Raw genomic sequence first — 25,544 nt, 5'->3', positions numbered from 1 at the left:
ATCTAAAGTTACTAAGATTCTCCTCAATTCTCCCATTAATTCTTCTATAAAAGTCTCTGTTCTCTATACTTGTTCTATCACTCCCAGAGCCCCCTGTCCCAAGTGCCTTGTAGACCATCTTAGAAGCTACCTTCCCTATGAAGTTATTGCACATAGTAAATAAACAGCTGGCCTTTTAAAAAAAAAATCAGAAATACAGGAAGCAAATTATCATCCTCACCTCTTTTAAAAGGAAACACAGTGGCCCTCAGGAATACAGAAGTGGCCCAAAGTTCATGTGTGTCAGCAAGGAATTCAGAGTGGTTGGAGTGAGCCTCTTGAAAAGAAAGCAGTCTACTCAGGCACTCACATGCATATTTAGATTAGATTGGCAGTTTAAATGACACCAAACACATGGTCATGACTTCGCAATTACTCATTCACCCCCCCCCCCCCCCACACACAGCATGTACACACTCACACACGCTAATCAGAAGCAAACATTCACCCTGAACTGTTTCAGAAATAGCCTCTTTCATCTGATAGTACTGTATGTGCAGTAAGGACATTCTGCTAGAGAGATCAAATGTCAAACATTTAACTCGGGTAATATACCCAGATCTTGAAAAACATTTCTTTGTTATTCCAGAATGTATTTCTGTTAGAAGTCTGACATGAGACCTTCAATAACTTTCCTGCACTAGTCCACAGAGTTTCATAAAGCACATAGTTAAAAGTTACTATGTAAAAGTTCCAAGATCTATTTATCTTATGACTAGCTTAACTGGAGGACCTGCCCTTCCTATCAGTTATAGCACACACTCCTATTCTGTAAACAGGACAAAGTCACTAAGGAAGATCTCTTTCCTTCTTATTCTGATATATTAGTGAGAAGCTGAAAGTGAGTGTAGATATAGGCTCTATGACAGAAGGAGAGTTTATAAAAGATGGAAAAATTTTTGAAATAATTATGTTTTTCTTTTGTATGAGTTTTACAACTTAATCTAAATGTCAAATATTTTGTAAACACCAGATTAATAGGGAGGTGGAGGGAACAGAATGATAGAGTGATTGAGAACAGAGGTCCAGGAAACAGAAGACTTGGTTTGAATCCAGTACAACCACTTTCTCGTTCTGTGACCTTAGGTAGGTAATACAATCCTTCCATGCCTCAGTCATATCATTTCTCAAGTGCAGCAATGGAATCCATCACGGTACCAGTTCATATGGTTAACGTGTAGATAATGCACCTCGAACAGTACAGGGAATAAATGACAAATATTGGCTACTACTATTATTAATAACTGTGAAATAAGGATATTTAAAAATCAAAGCTACTTGGGTGACAGAAATCAAGAAGATTATAGTGTAAGGCAATCCTGGGCAAAAACAAAAACAGAAAAACACACACCAAAAAAGGGACTTCATTTGAACCAACAAAAAGTTGGTCCTAGTTGGTCATATGTACCATGATGACAAAGTAAGATTCATAAGTACAATCCAACCCAGGCATACACATGAGACCCTACTTAAAAAACAACTAAAACAAAAACGGCTGCAATCTCCAGTGGGACAGCACATGGCTAGCAAACACAGGCTTTAAGTTCAAAATGTAGTACCACAAAAAAAAGACTTTCCAAGAAATACAGCACCTGCTTTTAGACTGATGCAAAATTTCTTTTTTCTTTCTTTCTTTCTTTTTTTTTTTTGGGTCCAGTCGTGGGGCCTGAACTCTGGGCCTGGGCGCTGCCCCTCAGCTCTACAGCTCAAGGCTAGCACTCTATGTGAGCCACAGCACCACTTCCGGCTTTTTTTCTTTTTTGCTTATGTGGTGCTGAGAAATTGAACCCAGGGCCTCATGCATACAAAGGCAAGTGCTCTACCACTGAGCCACCTTCCCAGCCTCAAAATTTCTTTTCTTATAAACATAAACTTCTGAAGCTGGGAGCTGAAGAATGTCATATATATATCTATACCTATAGATATAGATATATATCTATAGATATATATGACATTCTAGAAATGACCTCTATGCAAACAGAAGAGACAAAGAGGAGAATTTTAACAAAAGATAGTTAATGTAAACATAAACCATCTATAGGCAAGAGACAGTTATTGAGAGTTCACAGGAAAAAGAAATGAAACTCACTGGGGTCCATTATTTTGTACTAACAAGCTTCTCTTGTACAAAGTATTAAAACACTAATATCACAATTCTGCTTTTTTCATTAACATACGTTAGTGATGCACGGAATAGCTCATGGTGACATATCAATGCAAGCATACAATGCATTCCGATGACTCTGTTCTTAACAAATCATTTTGATTTTACACACTTATGTACTTCTGTCATAGATTCGCTTGTCTCAGGAATAAAAAGACAAAAACAAATGAGTGCCCATTGCTCAATGACAGAAATGTCTGTCCTATAGTAGTTTTCTAACTTATGAAACATATTACAAAAGAATTCAGAGGTGGTATGACACCTCATACTGAATTGAAACTCCTTTACTCTGACAAATTAAGATTGAGTAGACTTCATCATAAACACCTGCTCACGCAGCATCATCAAGGTCAGCTGATTTCTCCTTTTCCTTAAAAATAACACAGTCACTACATACATGCAAATCCCCTGTTCTTAGTTGGAGTTTATTTAATTTGTGGTTCTAGGTTTGAACTCAGGTCCTTAAGCTTGCTAGACTGGCATAATACTGCTGAGTCACACGGTCAGCCCTCAAGAGGGAAGGTGTGTGTGTGTTTTCTTTTAAAACAGAAGTAATCAAATATGAAGTAATTTAGAAATAAGAGTGTTTCCAATGTTATCTAAAAGCTTTTTAATGTTCAGTCTGTACCTATCATTAAAATTTAATATAAACCAACACAATTACCATCAATGAGAAGCAGGTGTTGGATAATTACATTAGTATCAACACTACAGGAAAATTAAAATTACTTCCCATGTGATGAAGTTCTGATAAATTTCAATTCATTGGTTAACTGAATCTTAAGATCAAAAGGCCCTGCATATGGTACTAATAAATCAAATAGAGCCATCAAATCTACAGTCTGTTTTCTTTGGCTAAAACTGCAAAGTTCTACTTACATAGTCTTATCTACTCCTAAAAATACTTTGTGAAGCCAAATTTAACTCACTAAGAGTACAGAAAATATAGCAGTAGCCAGCTGCACCATCCTGGGGAGTTGGAAGTTCCAAGATCTCATTGTGTGATGGTCTAGACTAGCTGGCCTATTCTTCTTCCTTACCTTTTTAGATATTATAATCATCTAAATCTCCATCCAGAAAAGTAAAAATGCTACTTCTTGATACAGACTAAAATGTTATAAATTCTTTTTGTTAATGAAACTTACAATGAATCAATGTACTTAATAAAAACCCTAGCTATTAACGTATGTACACTGAAAGTAATAAAATGAAGAATTCTCAAGAACCTCTTCCCTTTTCTACTTACATATCATCAAGAATTCCTGATGCTAGGAATTCTATTCAGGGATTTATACTCCAATTTGTCTCCTTTTTATAAATGGATTGAAAGTTTGTGTGATGGTGGTCTTATCTGAAAGAAAAGGAACTAAGAAAAGGTAATAGAAGAAGGATAAAAAACCTAAGACAATAGCCGGGCGCCAGTGGCTCACACTTGTAATCCTAGCTACTCAGGAGGCTGAGATCTGAGGATCACAGTTCAAAGCCAGCCCAGGCAGGAAAGTTCGTGAGACTCTTATCTCCAATAAGCCACCAGAAAACCGGAAGTTCACTGTGGCTCAAGCGGTAGAGTGCTCGCCTTGAGCTGAAGAGCTGATGGATAGCGCCCAAGCCCAGAGTTCAAGCCCAGAGTTCAGAGATCAACAACAACAAAAAAAAAAACAAAACAAAAAACCTAAGACAAATCCAACCATCTCATAGTTGATTTCCCTAAGGAGGCTATCCACAAATGATACTATGTCATATACTGCCTACTTTAAGGAATATGTAAAAATAAATGGTGGGACTATGGTGTGTTTTTTACTTCTTTATAAAACTAGCCTCTATACTAAATGCTAGGGGCCTAGTTCATTGTTAGAGTATGTACTGTGTTTAGCATTCTCAAGGCCATGAGTTTAATCATACCAAAAGACAACAGATAAGTATGTCCAACGGTATCAAAATATGATATATATTGCTAAAAATTTAATAAATCTCTAAAACGCATTTAAACTCTATCAAAACCACCATGAAGATGTATCTGATATATTAAGAGGCAGCTATACTGTGAAGCTAATGAAGATACAAAATCCTGCGTTGCATAGCCAAATAGCTAGATGTTTTTCCATTATTTTGTAAAAATATATAAAATTTGTATTTTTTCGTTTCTTAATGAAAGCTATCCAAAACATGAATCTACCCCTGTTAAAATATTAATCTGACTCAGATGTATTGTAGCTTCAATAGTTACTTTAAAATGTTATAGTCACATGATGATACAAAAAATTGTCACTATCATTCAAATACAAAAATAAAATCAAATTATATCTACACATGTAAAAAAAACTAGCCTCTACTTTGCCAATAAACTTGAAATATATAAAATGTTATTAGTTCAACTGAGAACATATAAAACAGTAAGAAATACACTCTTTCATGTCCAGAAGGATTTGAGAAAGGTTTAATAATTTGTCCTAAAATGCTAAGCTCTCAACCAGAAAAATTTTACTCATCCTCTTGACACCAACATACCTAAGGTGAAACAACTAAAAGTGCCTAATGGAAATGCTAGTGGAAAACCCTTCTACAGAAGTAAACTTTGTCTTACCACAAATAAAATAAAAATGACTTCAAGATTTGGGAACAAGCAAGCATTAGGCCCTGAGTTCAAATCTCAATACCCATGAGAGCAAGAGGAAATGAGGGAGGGGGGAGAGAAGGTAGGGAGGGTGGGAAAAATGTTCTAGTGCATTTAAACAGCTATCCCATGTGGAGAACCACCATCCTAAACTACTATGTTTTAAAATCATCTACAGGAATTTCATGTAATCATGTACTAGTAATTGACAACGCATTCCATTAGAATAAAGTTATAATTTGAGACCATTGTGAAGTAATACTTTTGGTCTGACCAAATCTGCTTGAATGGTTCCTCTCTTTCTGGCTTTTATGGTCAAGATGTATTTGGAAGCAAGCTAGAATTTCTGATACACAAAGTATTTAGATCTCATCTCTCTCTCTCTCTAGTTTTAGTAGGACTATTCCATAATCCCTTAAATAGAAACCAAATTCCCATTTCCAGTTGTCTCTATTACTGTATTTCACTCACAGATTCATACTAGATTCCATTAGTCAACAAGACCCAAAGTGCTACATGTGAAGACTGATACTTGCTAGCAATGAGAATCAATGAATATCTCCCTCTTCTCCTCCTTTTCCCCCTTTCCCTCCCTCAGTCCCCGCGGGGGGTGGGGGGGGTGCCCCCATCCCAGCTATGGGTTTGTTAAAGAAAGACCAACAAGGTGTTGGTCTGGCTCCTGTCATCAAGATTTGTTTGGAGGCCCAATCAGTGGTAATAAACCTTGCAAGAGTGGAAAAAGCCTATTTATAAATGCTTTCAGCTGCCACAGACATCACTGCAGATGACAGATCCCATTCCACAGATGCCCTAAGCTCCTATTCTAAAGATGTGCTGGAATAATATAGCCTAGTGAATATCTGACCACACTAGATATTTTATACTCAAGAGAATTCCCAGTAAGAAATGCAGATTGATTTTTACAGTTATAACCCTTGGTTATACTCTGTGGTGAAAAACCAAGATATTTTCTAGATAGATTAGATAGATAGATAGATAGATAGATAGATAGATAGATAGATAGATAGATAGATAGATAGATAGATAGATAGATAGATAGATAGATAGATAGATAGATAGATAGATAGATTAGATAGATAGATAGATAGATAGATAGATAGATAGATAGATAGATAGATAGATAGATAGATAGATAGATAGATAGATAGATTTTTAAATTATCCTGATTGGAACCTAGATGACAAGTTAAAGGCCCAGTAGTGCTATTTTATGCAGATGCTACTACTCTCTACCATAGGAATGCTGTGTATTATGATGGCATTTCAGGTCTTTTTCATGTTTCTAGTACATTATTCCATACTTCCCTTTCTATGTAAGTTATTAAATATTAGTCACATTTCTCAACTCCTTTAGTAGTGGGAGGATGAAGATTTGAAAGAGTCCTTCTGACTTTGCACCCTGTACAGCTGGGGTCTTCAATCTTCCCACTAAAGACCTCATAGTATTTTATTTTATTTTATTTTTTGGGTCCGGTCATGGGGCCTGAACTCTGGGCCTGGGCACTGTCCCTCAGCTCTTCAGCTCAAGACTAGTGCTCTACCACTTGAGCCACAGCGCCACTTCCAGCTTTTTTCTGTTTGCTTATGTGGTGCTGAGGAATCGAACCCAGGGCCTCATGCATGCAAGGCAAGCACTCTACCACTGAGCCACCTTCCCAGCCCCCCTCATAGTATTTTAGACTTCATAGTCAGTACAGTCTCTGTCAAAACCACACAACTGTGATCATAAAAACAAGCAGAGGCAGAAATGTGCATAGCTGTGTTTAATAAAACTTTATTTATAAAAAAACAAGCAGTGTGCCAGACTGGTTCCCTGAGCTCTAGTTTGCTGGTTCCTACTCTCTGGGTAAGTAGCACAACAACATCATGTTTTCAGTGGAGAGGGGCTTGGATAACATTGTTAAAACCGTATTTCTTTGATTTGGTTTGCAATGTTATTTCCCTTGGCCTATTTTTGTTTATAAAAACTATAAACTTGCTTTTGCAGAGATACAAAAAAAAAACCCTTAGTGACTTTATTCACACATTTTATTTAGTTTTCTGTTCCTTTAAGATTCCATTAGTGGGGGGAGGAGAAGGGGGGATGAGGGAGGAACAGATGGGAAGGGGAAACAAAGGAGGAGGCAACAATGCTTGATAAGAAATGTACTCATTACTTTGCCCATGTAATTGTAACCCCTCTGTACAGTATTTTGACAATTAAAAAAAAAAAGATTCCATTAGTCAACAAGACCCAAAGTGCTACAGATACTTGCTATAACGTTACCTAAAATGAGAATCAATATCTCCCTCCCTCTCCTCCTTTTTCCTCCTTCCCTCCCTCCCTCTCTCCCCCACCCTCGATTTTTATCCCACATAAGAGCAATGTTCTGATCTTGTCTGAGTTTTTCAGAATTACTGTGGAAGCCAAATTGTGATACATTATACTTAAGAGGGAATTTACATGGGAGTTATATTGTTGAATGAGTACAAATAAGTTTCATCACTAAAATACTCTATAGCAGACATATAGTTAGTTCCTTTGATACAGCAATTATCTTTAAAAAGGCAGTTGGGAAAAAGTTACCAAGTCACTGCAAACTTCTATAGGATGGTTACCCAGAGGTCATTGATTTAACAAGCACCATTCCTTAGTTTTCTCAAAAGCTCAAGTATTAAAAATGGGTAAGTGTAGATATCAGGATGTTCATGTTCTATAAGAGGAATGTAGGGCTGGATCATTTTCATGGTGGGGAGGAGTTACACCTGTAACTTCACCACCACTCACAATAATACCCAATCAAACCAATAAACACATACATGCTTCAAGTTCAAACTGATGTTTATGAAGATCAATGTTTTGAATCTCAGCTAGAAAAAATTTTCCACACTAGAACATTTAACCAAATTGATTCTTATATAAGCCTAAAAACAAACATGAAGAGTAACTCTTGATAAGTAAGAAATCTGCAATTTACTTCTTTGAACATTTAGTTTAATAAACAACAAAACTGGCTCACACCTGTAATCCTAGTTACTCAAAAGGCTGAGATCTGAGATCATGAGTCAAAGTTAGCCTAGGCAGAAAAGTCTGTGAGACACTTATCTCCAATAAACTACTCAGAAAAAGCCAGAATTAGTGCTGTGTCTCAAATAGTAGAGCAATAGCCTTGAGCACAAAGAGGGTCAGAAACAGTGTTCAGGCCATGAGTTCAAACCCCAGGGCTGGCTACAAAACAAAACAAACAAAACAAAAAACCCACTGAACAGTCAGCTGAAAAGAAAAATCAAAGTTTGAGGGGAAATGGCAGAATGTGTCATTTAAAAAAAGAAAGCAGGTTCCTTTCAGAAAAGTCTTTCATTGAAGAACAACAATAATAAGATATTTGACAAAAATAAAAAGCAAATGGAAGGAAAAAATATCTGAAAAGATAGGATCCTTCAGAAAGGTTTTCACAAGTTGCAGACCAGAGAATTGAGGAAAGAGTTATCTCCATCAACAACAAAGATGTGAGACTGTTCAGTTTATCTTGTTTTGGGGAATGGGATATAACTTACCTAATGAAATGTTTATCTGGGGAGAGAGATAACCCATCTTCCTAAATATCAGAATTCTCCAAATCTTCTCAACAGTCTCAGAATCATGAAGAAATAGGAAATTATATCAATACAATGTCAAGAATTCTGAATGCTGCTGTAGAACTAGAAGTCAATGTTTCAGCAAATCCATACCAAAATGGCACAAATGTTATTTGTAATAACATATCTTACAACAGCCAAAAGGGTAGTGCATCAAAGACAATAGAATTGTACACCAGCTAATGAAAAGACATGCAAAATGTCTTTATTTTTATTGTCATAAAAAAGAATGAAGTTCTGTTCATGTTGATGAACACTAAAATCATTATAACTAAGCATGGTCCCAGACACAAAATGCCACATCTTACTTAAATGATTCCATGATCACAAATGATCCAAAATAAGCACATTTACAGACAGAAAGTATAAGTGCTGCCTAAGGCTAGAGGCAATGGGAAATTGAGAGTCAATAGCTAAAGGGCATGGAAATTATTTTGGGCTCAAGGAAACTGTTCTAAAATTGATTTCAGGGATAGCTGCATAACTTTGTGACTATACTAAAGATAGAATGCATCAATGAACACTTTATCCTACTGGGGTTTAAACTTGGGGTCTTAGGTTTGCCTGGCAGAGACCAGAAGGAACCACATTCCAATCCTTTTATTGTACTGGTAATTTTGAGATAGGATCTCACTTTTTGCCAGGGTCTGTGCCTAGTTCGCAATTCTTCCTGTCATAGCTAAGATGACAGGTGCATGTAATCACACCCAGCTTCTATTAAGATGGAGTTTCATGAACATTTTTATCCAGATTGGCTTGAAACTGAAATCCTTCCAATCTCAGCCTTCCCTGTAGCTGGGATGACCAATGTGTATCAATCACCATGCCAGTTATTAGAATTAAAAAAGGGTCTCATGAACTTTTTGCCTGGCTACCCTTAACTGATCTGACTTCAGCATCCCAAGTATGTAGGATTATAGCCATGAGCCACTTGCATCCAGCTCAAAAAGAGCACTTTAAATGGGTGAATTATATTGCAATATAAGCAGCTATTTTTAAAAAGACAAAACTGAACGTATGTTCACAGTTGGTTTTCCTTTTCTTACTCTGTCTAATAAGACAATTTGAGTCACTTCTTGTGTTGTCCAAGGTTAAAATGTAATTAAATCATGTATAATTTGGGCATTGTGTAATACTCTGGCCCACTGGATTATTAAAGAAATTTCTAAAATGGAAATGTTATGAGAATCAACAAGGAAAATTTAGTGGTCAGTTTGGCAGCAACCTTTCAACGACAGATAAAATAAAATGTGAAACATTAGCCAAAGAAAACAGTAGTAGATTTGACAGTGTTACATGAAGAAGGATACAGATTAAACAAGTATAGTGAGATATATGGAGATAAAAGGCAAGGTGCTAAGTTTAAATAGTGATTAGAAAAGTAGAATTATTAATTTTCCTCTAAAGCTATAAATATGGATAGGACTTTAGAAGCAAAACATAGATCCTTGTTATATAGATTAAGGCCTGCTAGTTGAAAAAGTATTAATGTAAATGAAAAATGGCGATGTAATTATGGTATGATAAAAGTTCTGATTCTCAAATAATCATAAATGAATTGCTTTATATAAAATATTGGCAAGCTATATAGATATAAAAATTGTATGTACATTTTTCTGACTTACATTTGTACATGTCTGAAATGTGTCAACACAATTAGTGAACAGCATTGGAGAATCCAGGTATGATCCCAGACCTCAGGGGTCTACAATCTAGTTTGTGCTTTAAAGTTGTCATGCCTTTTGCTTCAGTACTTCACATTTACCAGGAATTCTTCAGACATAAGAAACAACCTCTCCAAAATACTTAGGTAAGAAGGAACAATTATGGGCTGGGAAGGTGGCTCAGTGGTAGAGCGCTTGCCTTGCATGCATGAGGCCCTGGGTTCAATTCCTCAGCACCACATAAGCAGAAAAAAAAAAGCCAGAAGTGGAGCTGTGGCTCAAGTGGTAGAGTGCTAGCCTTGAGCTGAAGAGCTGAGGACAGCCCCCAAATTAAGATGTTTTATAGATTAAGCTGAGATACAATTCACATATGATTTACGTGTAGAAAAGTGTACAAATCTAGTTGAATAGCTCAATTATTTCATATGTTGTGTATATATCAGATCAACATCTAGAACAGTTCACATCATAACAGCATCAGACAATGGTTTGTCAGATCACAAAGCTAGATTTCTTCCTGAGCCTTACATATTTACCTAAAGGACTAAGTATGTGTAGGGCAGAGGGGGTGTGTGGAGGGAGTGGTAATTGTAGCATGTAGGCAAGAATTCATTGTATATTAACACAGAATTGAGAAATATAAGTGAAGGAGGAGGTCAAAGGGGGGATGAAGGTATTGAAATGATGACACAGCTCAAGGTTCATTGAACACATAAACTACTTCGTTAAATTGCAAAAAAAAAAAAAATCTATACATAACCTAAAATTAAGATAAGTAAGGGAGGGGGGTGGGGGGGGGGGGTTGAGAATGTTGAAAGGGGTGACACTGATCAAGATGTACTGTATTCATAAACTGCTTTGTTGAATGGCAACTCCTTTGTATAACTACTTAAAGATAATAAAAAATATTCAAAAGAAGAAAGAATTTTCTAAAAGACAAATTAATATCAGTCATCTAGTTGGAATAAAATCCCATTAGATGACTAGGCACTGTATATAGTAAATCCTAGCTACATTTTTAGAATTTTTATTTCATGTGACGATTGTAGGGTTTGAACTCTGGGCCTAGGCACTGATCATAAGCTTTTGTGCTCAGGGTTAATGCTTTACCACTTGAGTCACAGCTCCCTTTCCAGATTTTTTTCTTTTTCATTCATTCTTTCTTTGTTTCTTTTTTGGTGGTTAATTGGTAAGTGTCTCAGGACTTTCCTGCCTGGGCTGTCCTCAGATCTTAGCCTTTTGAGTAGCTAGATTACAGGCGTGAGTGCATCACTGGTGCCCAGCCAGAACAGGCTTTTTAAAGACAGGGATATTAAGATAGAGGAGGATGCAGACTGGGTGATTCCCGAGGTGGCTAGAGTGTGAAGAGCTTATTTGAAAGGGTCCATGTCATCCAGTAAAGAGCTCTCTGTGAAGCATTACAGAGCTTTCCATTTTTGTCCTATTTGCTATTTTTACAGCAGATTTCATAAACATATAGAAGGTGTGCTCACTAGTGGAAAGGATAGTTTATTCCACTTCAACCCAAAATTACGTTTAAAAATCCTTATAACGTAGAAATACTATACTCAAGTAGAAATTCTAGACACAACCGAAGGAAATAAAATTTAACAACGATGAATGCAAATTCCTCCATTTAAAAAATCAAACAATTATCCTGATTAGGAAAGGATGAAAGAGAACAGATAATTTTTATGGTGAAAAAGATCTTGAGTATTTTAGTATATTAAACTGTATTAATAGAAAAATTACTGTCAGTCATAGAAAATTAGCCTTGTCCCATCAAGCATCTCTTCTTGACTTTGATGTTATCTTTTAAAGATGCCAATAAAGTAGAAACGACAATCAAGGGATGAAACTCTGAGGCTGTGAGAAACCAGTCATGGTTTAAGAAAAGATGAGGTAGAGACATAGTAGTTATCTTTAGGTTCTTTTTTTTTTTTTTTTGAGTACTGTTCTTAGAAGTTCTTCAAGTCTTCTGATCAACATCAGATTTAACTTCTTTGCAACTCAGGATGCTTGGGAACATACAGAAACTTGGGAGAGGCCTTGGGGAGTTGATGGGAAGCTAGTCATCTTGGGAGATTTCTTGAGGTATGTTGATCCTTGACAAGACACCACTGAGAGGCCCTTCCTTAAACCTATTGATCTCATATAGTTGTTTTCTGTATCATCATCTGGACTTTAGTGTCTCAAAATAGAAAAATGTGAGAAATATAAGCCTATATATGCATACCTACCTACCTACATACAGACACTAAAGTCCCATATTTCACAAACATGGATGGATTTCTAGTCATTCACTGGATATTTTTCAAATACTCATAGAGACAAAGAGTGATGTTTTTACCTACTTTGTTTTAGGGAAAATATAGTAGTATATAGAAACAATGCTACTAGTTGATAACATATGATTAGATTTAAAAGTTAAAGTGATGAGACAGATAGATATAAATCCAGTCTTCTTCGTAGACCAGCACATTTTCTCTTGCAAATGTTAAGTGACATTATATTATGTACTGTGCCCTTACTATAAAGATTTCCTTTCAATTTTAAAATAATTCAATAATATAATATAGGTATGGATATTTTGGGTTATGTTACAAAAGGCCAATGACTGAAAATTGTCATTCAGCAGCTATACCCAATGAAGCTATGTTTACCGATTTATTTATTTACTTACTTACCTAACTTTTAAAGTGCTGTGATTCAAACTCAGGGTATTATGCATGCAAGTCAAAGCATTGCACCACTCAGTCCAGGCCCTAGTCCTTGTTCTTTTGAGACATGGTTTCACTATGTATGTATCTCAAGTTACAAGCTGGCCCTGAACTTGCAACCTTTCTTTCTCCCCCTTCTCAGTACTGGAATTATAGGTATATACTGCCACACTTAGCCTAACTACTTCCAACTGCTTGGGAGAGGCAATATTATTTCAAAGGAGCAAAGGTGATTACTGACACTATAGAATAATTGGTGGTACATTTTTGTAAAATCCTAATCACTTAAAAGGAAGAGGTAAATATACTGTAAGGCCACAGAAAAGGAGAGTAATAAAGAAAAAGCTATAACTATACCTGGAGATATACTTATAACTGATATAATAATAAATTGGTTTCTATTATTTGAAAGTATTTAATCATTGCTTAATGTGAGTTATCATTTCTACAAAGCTTTACATGTAAAAAATTATAGTTACTTGCCGGGCGCTGGTGGCTCACGCCTGTAATCCTAGCTACCTAGGAGGCTGAGATGTGAGGATCGCAGTTCAAAGCCAGCCCGGGCAGGAGAGACCGTGAGACTCCTATCTCCAATAAACCACCAGAAAACCGGAAGTGGCACTGTAGCTCAAGTGGTAGAGCGCTCGCCTTGAGCTGAAGAGCTGAGGGACTGTGCCCAGGCCCAGAGTTCAAGCCCCACGACCGACCAAAAAAAAAAAAAAATTATAGTTACTTTAATTATCCTTTACAGCAACTACCAACTCATTCAATGCCACCATCCTGGCTTCTTTACAGGTGAGGAAAAAATGATTCAGAGAGTGTGTAAGGTTTCCTCCTGCACAACACAGAAAAGCTAGACAGACTTGTACACAGGCTCTAGCTGAGAGATACTAACAGACCAAACACAGGGGATACAACTAAGGTTTCCAGGGTTCTGGAACCTGGATTGGGGGCACAGAGTCACCCGGAATCAGAATCAAGGTTTTAGGTATTTGTACCTATATAGGCAAGGAGGCAGGCAAGTTCTTCTGTATCGGAACATAAAATGAGATGTCAATAGTGCAAAGCCAGGACTGGGGAACGATTAAAAAAAAACAAACAGCTATGGCTCCTCCTACCTTGACTTATAGCCCATTGGTGGCTATGGATGAGTCAGAAAATTAACAGTCTAAGATACTACAGTGCATATTTGTGGTAGGACATGGGATGGAGTAATGGGTAGTGATCATTCAACTCTGGTACCTCTGCCAATTCTATGTCTAGATTCATAATTTTGTAGTACAGGAGGACAGATGTGTTCTACTAAGATATAAAACTAGTTCTAACTTCCTTGCACCTTGGCTAGGGCTAGCTTTAGCCACAGAGTATTAAATATTACCTAAAGATAAACCTGTAGTTAACATGGAAAAAAATTTTTAAATTCATCCTAAGAAAATATTACAAAACAGGAAATAAAATGTTAGAGAGAAAGTTTGGAAAAACTAGGCTTCCAGAAAATAAGATTAATAATAATAATAATAATAGGCCAGTAGATACCAAGTCTGGCTCCCATCATTTTCACTTTTAAAAAAATAAACCCATTAAAAAAACTGTGTCCAGCCTAGGCAGGAAAATCCATGGGGCTCTTGTTTCTAATTAACCACTAAAAAACCAGAAGGGAAGCTGTGGTTCAAAATGGGTGGTAGAGTACTAGATTAGAGCAACAAAGCTAAGAGCCAGAGCCTAGACTCTGAGTTCAAGCCCCAGTACTGACAAACAAGTAACACACACACACACACACACACACACACAGAATCCTGGGGCTTGAACTCAGGGCATAGGCGCTTTGGCGCTTTCCCTGAGCTCTTAGGCTCAAGGCTAGCATTCTACCACTTTGAACCACAGCTCCACTTCCGGTTTTTGAGTGGTTAGTTGGAGTTTAGAATCTCACAGAGACTTTCCTGCTCAGACTTCCTTGGAACCGCAATCCTCAAATCTCGGCGTCCTGAGCAGCTAGGATGACAAGTGTGAGCCACCAGTTTCTGGCCCAATATAACTTTTTGAAGGGGGAAGCAGGAGGGGATTTGCAAGGGAAGATTTCAGTCCATCGTGACCCATGTGAAAGAAGGGCAGGTGAAGAAAGGGCCCATAAGAGTAAGAAGAGGCCATAATTTCCCCAGGTTCATTGATCACCACCTGTGAAACTGACAGTTGGAAGAACCAATCCATAGTGTTTCCCAAGGCAACAGATGGAGCAAATGAATTAGTCACTGCCTTCCCCATGATGCTGGGCACAAAACCCTTTGGAGGGAAGGTAGTTAGGCAGAGCATCCTGCTGAAATAAACCTGACATCTGCTTAATCTTCTCCCTCAGCCTCCAACTCCATACTGGATATTTCAAATGGATAACAACTTGAAAGCTCCATGTGGACTTTTCTTTCATTATTATTATTTCAAACACTAAATGTTATCTACTTAAGGATCTCACCTTGGCTACATGCCCTGGCAGAAGGCAGGATTTTTCAGCTAATAAGGGCCTGGAGGCTTTACAAGACCACAGGAGTTTTCAAAAATATTCCTACATATTCATAGTAGTCAAATTAATAGATCTAATGCCAGATGGAAAGTGGCATTTTATGGGTAGCTTTAAGAGGTACTAATGGGATAACTTTTAAAGCTACTTTAAAACACGCAGTTATGAATCTAATGCAAAATCATGTTGCTTTTCATATTGGCTATAATTTCTCTGATCTGTAATGAACTAATCAGAAAAAAAATAATAACACCAAAACAGGCATTTTTCTTCTCAGGAAAATACTTGGCATCCGGGAAATAAATGTAGGTTAACTATCTTTTAACTGCCCTTTCTATAACAATTAAGAGCTTTGCTTTGAGTCACTAACTTAGTTCATAGTCACACAGAATGAAAGCAAATCAATCTTTCATGAGAAGTACAATACTTGCCTTCAGATGGATTAAAACATACTAGCCAAGTTTGTATTTTTACAGGCCCTAAGCTGTTGAAGAGCCAACTGAAGTACTGACAACGGACAGCAGAGATCAGGTAGAGTGAAGGGAAACCAGTACAACCAGCTACGGTTACAAAGATTTTCTGAATTCAGAAGCCTGGGGTCAGGTCAGGACCTTGGGGTCAGGCTGTTATCTGAGGAAGCAGAGTCCTCCCAAATTCACCATTCTAACCACTGCCACAAGATGCACGAAGCAGAGTAGAAAAGTGAACTAACCTGAATCAACACAATGTCTATCACAGCACAGTCACATCCAAAGGAAGGGAAGGCCTACCAAACCACATTTTCAACTTTTTAGACAAAGTTATGTCTTTGACATCTTTTAGCAGCACTGCAAATAACAGTTAACTTACTGGCCACCAATAGCTCTTGCCTATAATCCTAGCTACTTGGGAATCTGAGTTCTGAGGATTGCAGTTTGAATCCAGCCTGGGCAGGAAAGTCAGTGAGACTCTTATGTCCAATAAACTAACCCTCACTCAAAACAAAATAAAACAAACAACCAGAACTGGAGCAGTGGCTCAAGTGGTAGAGTACTAACCTTGAGCAAAAAAAGGTCAGGGACAGCATCCAGCCCGAGTTCAAGCTCCAGGACTGGGGTGTGCATGCACTACACAGAGTTAATCCTTTATATATCTTTCCTCATAATGTATGAGGCTAATCATTACCAGAATCCTCACTTTACTACAAGAGAGATAAATATGGCATGTTCTCACACATGTGGAAGCTGCAAAGGCTGACCACATAGAAGCAGAAAATAGAATAGTAGTTACTAGTGCCTAAAAATAATAAGGGAGGGAAGAGGAAGATGACAATTAGGCGCATATCTGAAAACAGAAAAGCGGAGCTTAAATGCTTGTAGCAGAAAGAAATGCTGTATGTTGGGGTGATGAATATGTCATTTATCCTGATCAACCTTTGTACAACATATACATGCACTGAAGTACATGTAATTAGTATAGGCCAATTGGATTGACTGTTAGGAAAGTATATTGTACTTTTTAATGTTACTTTGCAAAAACCAACATTTGTTTCATTTGTATCTAAATAAAACTGAGGGAGAAATTTTAAAAATGATGTGTTGCTCCCCAAAGTAAGGCAATCTACCTTCCTACATTCCTGTGCCAATGCACTATGATTATACTCAGCACCCTATCCAACACATATTTATGGGGTGCACTAATGCTGAAAGCTGATGTTAGAGGATGTAGATACTGCCAAAGCTGACAGAACCACAAACTCAACTGTAAAGTGCTGTATGCAAGAGCTGAGGTGTCAAATAAGAGAAAGGTGAAGCAAGAGTGTGTTGATGCTGTAGTAAGACATCCTAACTCAAGGACCAAGAAAAATAAAGCCAAATCATGGGTGAGGCACTGTTAGGAGGTTTGGCTAATAGAGATCTGTCAGTAGGAAGATGCTCAAATCAATTATTTACCTACCTTACATATTTCAATAAACTTAACATTTATAAATACACATTAATCAACTAATCTTTTGATGCAGGATCAATGAGTTTTGAGTGAGGTATACAAAGTGTTTCGCATATAAATGATACTCTTAATGCACTGCTACTAGTAACTATCATTTATAAGCAAGATGTCAGGGACTCACATAGCTATTACAACACAGATGTCCTTCTAGTTTCTCAATGCTTTTCCTTTGAGTGTTTTAGACCTATTTTTAGACTTCCCTTTTGGTCTCAATTTACTTTACATAAAACAATTACTCCTTTGGGAATACATTATTAGTTTATAGAACATTCAATAACTAATGTAATCACAGCAGAAATGACATACAGATTTGGGGACTACACAGGTTTTGTGGTGAGTCCATCATTCATGCAATCTTTGAAAGCAAAGGTACACAATTTTAAGAGAGCAGAAACCTATGAAGGGTGAGAGTAAGAGGGAGGGGACCAAGTGCAGGCCCACTGCTTGAAATTCAGTTGTAGAACTTGTAGAAGGGCTGGGAAAAAAGGGCAGTTGTGCTGCACGCAACAGACAAGTTCCAATGTAGAGACTCCCCAAAGCAAAGACAGAAGGGAGCCCATCTATTTATCTTCACATACGTTTTAGTGTACCTTGGAACAATAACATTTTAATGTTTATGTGCTGAAGCTGTGCCTCTTCTTAAGAAAAAACAAGACAAAATGGGCAATATTTTATTTTCCGAAATGATAATTTTTTTTTTACTAGTTTCAACCCCTCACAGTGACAAACTATACCTGGGTACAACTTTTGCTTTATAGCTGTTTATAATTTGTCGTTTACATACTACCCTTAGCTATGCGACAAACTCTGGTACATTTAATTAAATATATAGTGGAGTATGTAAGTACCAACACAGCCATCAGTAAGGTGCTTATTTATTTATTTATTTATTGTTGGTCTTGGGGCTTGAACTCTGGGCGCTGTTCCTGAGCTCTTCAGCTCAAGGTGAGTACTCTACCACTTGAGCCACAATGCCACAGTGCCACTTCCAGTTTTCTGGTAATTAAAGTCTCACAGACTTTCCTGCCCAGGCTGGCTCTAAACTGCGATCCTTAGGCCTCCTGAGTAGGCAAGATTACAGGTATGAGCCACGGCTTACGGTGCTAATTTTTAAAGAAAACTAACTATATAACTAACCCAACATAAACATCTTGTTTATAGGGTGTTATTATTTAATATAACTTTTGCAAAATCCTTACCATTTGTGATTAGGAATTTAAACATTTTATATTTTGTAACCTACTCTTCCACATATACATTCATTATAGTTACAAATATCCAATTCAATGGTTTAATTACTCAGCAAATTGAGGTTATGAAAGTAAACTAATCTCACTCAACAATTATGCAACCTGAGGAAACAGATGAAGGGAAAGCCAGTCCCTCTACACAACATACAAGTGGCATCCTACCAATTGCAATAATTTCAAGAGCATACACAAATATTTGAGAGAATATCATCGTATTTCATGAAGGCGACAGCAAAAACAAGGTGGCCGTGTAACTTTGTTATCAGGTCTCTGCAGTCTCTGTAGGAAATAGGGAGGCAGAAATTTCTTTCACTTCAGCGTCCTGTTATTGAAATTTCTTTGAAAACTATTAGCTATTTAAAAAATAAAGAAACAAAACGTTTTGGGATTTTTTTTAGACTCACATCTCTTTGTCATTTTTGTTAAAGATTAATTTGTGATCCTTGCCTCCCCTGAGGTTTTGTGTGTGTGTGTGTGTGTGTGTGTGTGTGTGTGTGTGTGTGTGTGTGTGTGTGTGATTTAATACTCATATAGTACAATCAGTTAAAAATAATCTTTGGACTTTCCCTGGGAGTTTTTAGGGGTTTCATACTCTTGGCTAGCTTATGCGCTCCAACACAAAGAGAGGGGACACAAAAGCAGGTAAAGGGCAATTGGGTTTAGACATGTTGTTTACTTTGGCCTCCAGTTTATCCCTGGATTTTGTTGTATGAACTTATTTGCACAAGCATGGCTTACACCCTGTGCTATGTACCTCTGAAAGAGCCAAGATTTGTTTGATTTACAATGTAAGCTTTCCCACCCCTGTGGTCCATTTATTCTATTCCACCAAAGCAGACAGACCAAAACAATCACAAATCCAGATGTTCAGGTATATTTATAATTAAGACTTTTTTTACTATAAATACATGAATTCATTCCAATGAGTCTTAAATGCATAAATACATACCTATATCAACAACACATCTTTGCACTATTTAATTTAACCTGTACTGTATTGAGTGACAATGGTGTGCCAAGCATAAAGCAAAGACTTATCAGTCTTCTATAGAATCTACTGATCAGGAAAAACTGCATGAGAACTGTACTGAAAGTATAAATAAACTGTTCACAGAAGAAGCCTAAAGTAATAGATGAGACATATTAGAAAATCTTCAAAGAACAGGTGAAAGTTAAACAGGTCATAAAGGACCAAAGATAATCTACTGAAGAACAAGGACTGCTAATACTTCAGGATATATGAAGTATGAGGAAGAGTTAAGAAAAATGAGAGTACAATGGCCAGACTTAATATATATTTTAAAGCACTTAAAACTACTGTAGGATACCAGGGAACCACATACATTCTTTTAAAAACTGAACAAAGGGGAAGAATCAAGTATTACATTTCACTTTTCCTTTATAAGCTCTACTCTGGCTAGCAAAGGCAAAAGAAGGGTAGCTCCTCTTCAAAGGAAAGCTCTGGCTATAAATAAAAAACGAATTAAAGAATAAATTATAAAACTATAGAATAAAAATGTCACCAGTTCACAACTCCTAATAGAATCAATGCATGTAGGTAATGGCCACAAAGGCTATTAACATCACATACAAAAAAGAGGCAACTTTAACTGATAGATTTTCCTTATGAACAGAACCCTAAATCTGACCTACAAGGTACTCTTGCTTCCCCAAGAAGTGAAAAATCTAAAAAACCTAACCTAAATCTGACCATGCCGCTGAATCTGACTACTCTTTTATAGAAAATTACCATGAAGATACTTTTAACACGATGCAAATGGAAAATGTAGGAAAAACAAACTTTTGCTTTTCCTTGTACTTTTATGAGAAAAAGATTTTTTAAACTTAAGACATTTAGTTAGGTCCCATTAATGCTAATAAAATTTTTGAATATGGAAAAATGTTGAATAGAGCACACTGGATAAAATATATAAATTTCCAGCACTTAAAAAAATTGCAGCCAGAGGCTGGGAAGGTGGCTCAGTGGTAGAGCGCTTGCCTTGCATGCCTGAGGCCCTGGGTTCAATTCCTCAGCACCACATAAGCAAAAAGAAAAAAGCCCGAAGTGGCGCTGTGGCTCAAGTGGTAAAGTGCTAACCTTGAGCTGAAGAGCTGAGGGACAGTGCCCAGGCCCATAATTCAGGCCCCACAACCGGACCCCCCCCCAAAAAAAAATTGCAGCCAATTCCTAGTAGCTCATAAAGGAGGTTCAGATCTGAGGATTGTGATTCAAAATCGGTTGGAGAAGAAAGTCCATGACATTCTTATCTCCAATTAACCAGCAAAGAGCTGGATGTAGAACTAAGGCTCGAGTGGTACAATACTAGCCTGGAACAAAAATGGTTTAGGATAGGACCCAGGCTTTGAGTTCAAATCCTAGGACAGACACACATACAAACACATACACAAAAGCAAGATTGGGGATCTTATTTGTATTCCAATTCAAATGACTAAAATGTAAAAAACAAAAACAATTTATGATACTTTATTTCTTTTGGAAATTTGTCCAGTGGCTACATATTTGATGATGTTATACATTATTAATCAGTCTTGACTGATAATAGTTTTTAAAATCTTTATCTTTTGGAAATTCATACTAACCTATCTATGAATAAAATAATCTATCTTGAATCTTTAAAAAAATTATATTGAGGAGCAGTGGATTCTGCCTGAAATCCTGGCTACTTTGGAGGCAGCTATTAGGAGGATGGCAATTCATGACTAGCCTAGGAAAAAAGTTCATGAGACCAAAAAGTTCCCAACTACTAAACAAGATGAGAGTGGTAGTACATGCCTGTAATTTAAGCTACACAGGAATCATAAATAAGAGATGAGTCCAGGTCAGCCTGGGCATAAGCGTAAAACCCTAAAAATTGGCAAAAATGCAAAAATGGCAGGGATGTGTGGCTTAAGGTAGAACACTTGCCTAGTAATTGCAAGGCCTTGAATTAAAACCCCAATACTGTTAAAGGAAAGAAACAGAAGAAAGAAGGAACAATTCCTTCTGAGTTGAGCTGAGTAATGAAAAACCAGGAAACAGGAAAAAGAGAAAAGAAGAGAAACAGAGATGGGTTCCTCGCTATTATTATTTTTTTTTGGTAGCAAATCTGATAAGGCATAATAGCCAACTGAAAAGACTAAAAGGAAAAGACATAATTTTTATTTCACCAATAACTGCCTAAAATTTCCTATCACTGGAAGCTAAGATTTAAACCTTAGTTACTGTTCTTTCACTGACGACCAATAACACATAATAAGCCTTTAATAAGTACTTGTGAAAAGATAGGTCCAATAGTAATTGACATTTCTAACCTGAACTAACCCAATTAGAAAGCAGAAACTGCTGTTTGAGAATAATGGGTGGAGCTAAATCAGTTAGGGACTGTTTTTAGCTCCTAATAATAGCCACCTAGACATGAACTAAGAACACTGTTCTTTCAATTAATGAGAAATTCAATATGACAGACAGGATCTATGGCAGTTCCGCAGTGTCCAAGTTCTTCCTGTTCTTTGTGTTACTCCTTACTGAACACATACTTCTTTTTTTTTTTTTTTTATTGTGAGAATACCGTACAGAGGAGTTACAATTACATGGGCAAGATAACAAGTACATTTCTTATCAAGCATTGTTGCCTCCTCTTTGTTTCCCCTTCCCATCCCTTCCCATACTCTCCCCACATTCCCCCCATCCCCCCCAAAAGTTGTAAAGTTCATTTTCAACATAACAACTTGTACATCTCATTGTTGCAATGGGTCCACCTGTATCCCTAGTTAAACGATTTGTTTTTGCCCTTCCCCTCCAGATATTATACCAACAACAAATACAGTGAAAGAAGAGGTTACACTGTGGGGGGAGGGACATACAAAGCAACATAGAAATCACCTTATAAATATGTTAGAAACAATTGCATGAAAGAAAAAAAACATTTGAATACTTATCTTGGTGATGAAAACTTTTAAAACCTGGAAAAGGAAATCAAAACAGAACTTAGAAAGTGGCAAAAACTCCCATTCTCCAGGATTGGAAAGATCAACATCATGAAAATGGCAATACTTCCCAAGGCTATCTACAAATTCAATGTGATACCTATCAATGTTCCAACCTCATTCTTCAAGGAAATAGAAGAGGCAATCCAAAAATTCATATGGAACAATAAAAGACCCCAAATAGCAAAAATTATCCTTAACAGAAAGAACAGTTCTGGAGGAATATCAATACCAAATTTCAAACTCTACTATAAATCCATAGCAATCAAAACAGCTTGGTACGGGCACAAGAACAGACCTCAGGACCAATGGAATAGAATTGAAAACCCAGAAATGAACCTACAGACCTATAGCCATCTAATCTTCGATAAGGGAGCTAAAAAAATAGAACAGAAGAAAGACAGCCTCTTCAGTAAATGGTGCTGGCAAAATTGGTTAACTATTTATAGGAAACTAAAGCTAGATCCTTATATATCACCCTGCACCAGAATCAACTCCAAATGGATCAAAGACCTCGGAGTCAAAGCAGACACTCTGAAAACATTACAGGATGGAATAGGAGAAACCCTAGGTCTTGTTGGCACAGACCGAAATTTTCTTAATAGAGACCCAGAAACACAACAAATCAAAGAAAGGTTGGACAAATGGGATTGCATGAAATTGCAGAGCTTCTGCATGGCAAAGGACGTAGCTAGCAAGATCAATAGAAAGCCCATGAATTAGGAGATCTTCACTAGCCATACAACGGACAAGGTTCTCATATCTAAAATATACCTGGAACACATACTTCGTATAACGTGGGAAGCTCCAGCACTATCCATCACTTCCAAGTTCTAGGTAAGAAATAAATAGAGGAGGAAGAGATAAAATGTCACATGCCAGCTGCATCAGCTTCTTTTTAAGAGGCTTTCCTATAATTCTCACTTAATAGCTTCCATTTCTATCTCATTAGTCAGGCTTAGTCACATGACCATATGCCTGCCTGCATGGAAGGCTATGGAAATTTTTTTTTTTCTCCAAAATCAGGCACATTACTGCCACCACAAAATTGAGATTCTCTTAGTAAAAAGGGGATAATGGATATTGAGTAAAGAATTAGCATTGCCTGCAACAGATATTAGTTTGAGATAGGTTATGCCTATATATCTAGTAGCTGCTGGTTAGTTTTCTAGCTGGTAGATTTTGAGAACAGTTAAGGGTTGCATGAGAAGATGCAAAAACAATAGGTGGCAACAGGTGATTGTCCAGAGAACAGTTGGTTAGATGACAGAAAAAGAGACTAAGAACAGCTAACTTAAGGGAGGCAGAAGAAAATGACATTTACTGAGTGGCCAAGAAAAACATGGTAGGCCAGGGAACTCAGAGGAAAAGCTAGTGAAAGATGCTACAAAATAAATCTAGTAATTAGAAGGTAGTTTTTACATTCAAAGCTAAAAGGACTAAGAATCTTTTCCAGGAGTAGTATGAAAACTGGTTTCAAGAGTCAAAGCCAGATTGCAAGAGATGAGGAGGACTATCAGTAAAGAGGTGGAAATGCAGTTGGTCTAAAGGACATCAGGGTTAACTGGAAAGTTGGGATCGGGTATGTCTGTAAGAGAGGGGCGCTGTTTGTATATAGGATGCTCACTGCAAGTGTAGAGACTAAGAGACTCAGACCCTGCAAGAAACACAGGCCGATACTGAGTAGGCTTGGTGGAGAGATGAGGGTGGGATATGGTTTCAGGAAAGTATCAGCTTGTCCATGTGTAAGTTTTAATTACAGTGGAGAGTTTTAGTTTCATGGTTTCCTTAGTAAACAATAATTAGATTTTTTTATCTGCCAGATATGTAAATGCATTATTGTTTTACCTAGTGATTCCCCCCTTTACAATATATCAAGTCATGATGATTGTGGCTGCTCATTTCCTAGAGACAATCAAAGATGACCAGGACATAGTCTGTTAAAGAATTTACCAACTAACCTCTGGAGCATCCACTGGAATTTTTCCCTCTTTTAGACTAACATAAAGCATCCCAGGTGGTATTCTGCTAAGGCTATAAAACATTCATTTAGGGAAGAAGTACATGCTGAGATGCAAGGCCAATACCTGATGGGTTTAAGTAAGCTAACAGAGATGTGCTAAGGCAGAAACAGCTCAGTAGGAACCACCTTAAATTAAATCAAGAGAAGGAGAGTCTGGGTAAAGGGTAGGAGGGATGTGTGAAAGATGGTGAACTGTTCCAAAAGGAGCTGCATCCTAGATCCTTTAATTGGAAGTGAGAGTTCTGTGATCTAGGACAAACGATTAAACATGGCCTTAAATTCCCCATGAAACACAGTAGCTAAAGGAGAATTCTTAAGTGTCTTCTTACTTGAAAACTGCATGTAAATCATAATAAAAGATGATGTGTTTGATTTTTAATTTTATTTAAGTCTTTAAAAAAGAATATTTTTGTTTATCTTTCAAGGGCTTGTAAAGAAAGAAACGAGACCATGGAGCTAGTAATAAGTCCACAGGTCTAATAAGGATGTAGATCGGCAGCATATGACCCATCATTTTCCTCCTACAAACTTCTGTGTTCTGAGAGCAAAGCAGGAGACTCAAGGACTATGCATGGCTCATCTTTAATATGGGGAAGAGACCTGCCACAATTCTAATTGTAAACGGACAATGAAGGTAAGCACAGATAGCCCTCTCTGTTTCTGGCCTAACATTGTCAGATAACTTAGTACTTTAAAATAACCTGTCACAAGGTAAGTAACAAGTCTGTTTCATCTTTAAACAACACAGGAAATTAATGTGGAGGAGGAAGAAACTTACACATACAGTGAGTACATCCTATTACTCAAAGTACATCAGGGCATCTTGAGCAGAATTTGTCAAATTTTAAACAAAATTAAAGTAGAGTACACTTTTAGAAAGGTTTTACTTTTATTTCCAGTAAAATTTAGGGTTAGGACAAATGGGAAGTGGCACTTTAGGAAATGTA

At 37.1% G+C, this 25,544-nt stretch overlaps 1 protein-coding gene across 2 annotated transcripts in view; it reads right to left on the bottom strand.

Moving 5' to 3' along the window:
* The window catches only part of Mllt3 (MLLT3 super elongation complex subunit), a 273,357-nt gene that overhangs the window by 37,447 nt on the left and 210,366 nt on the right, over nt 1-25,544 (bottom strand). The window contains exon 1 of one of the 2 annotated variants that reach the window (XM_042692939.1): nt 221-356. The exons of the other annotated variant lie outside the window; for it this stretch is intronic. The gene's annotated coding sequence lies outside the window, so the exon portion shown is untranslated. Of the gene's footprint in view, nt 1-220; nt 357-25,544 lie in introns of those variants that run through there. 2 annotated transcript variants of the gene reach the window in all.

This window comes from Dipodomys spectabilis, unplaced genomic scaffold (genome assembly GCF_019054845.1).
Source record: "Dipodomys spectabilis isolate Male_0828 unplaced genomic scaffold, ASM1905484v1 ptg000158l, whole genome shotgun sequence".
NCBI classification, from domain to species: domain Eukaryota; kingdom Metazoa; phylum Chordata; class Mammalia; order Rodentia; family Heteromyidae; genus Dipodomys; species Dipodomys spectabilis.
This window is presented reverse-complemented; position numbering and strand designations above follow the sequence as displayed.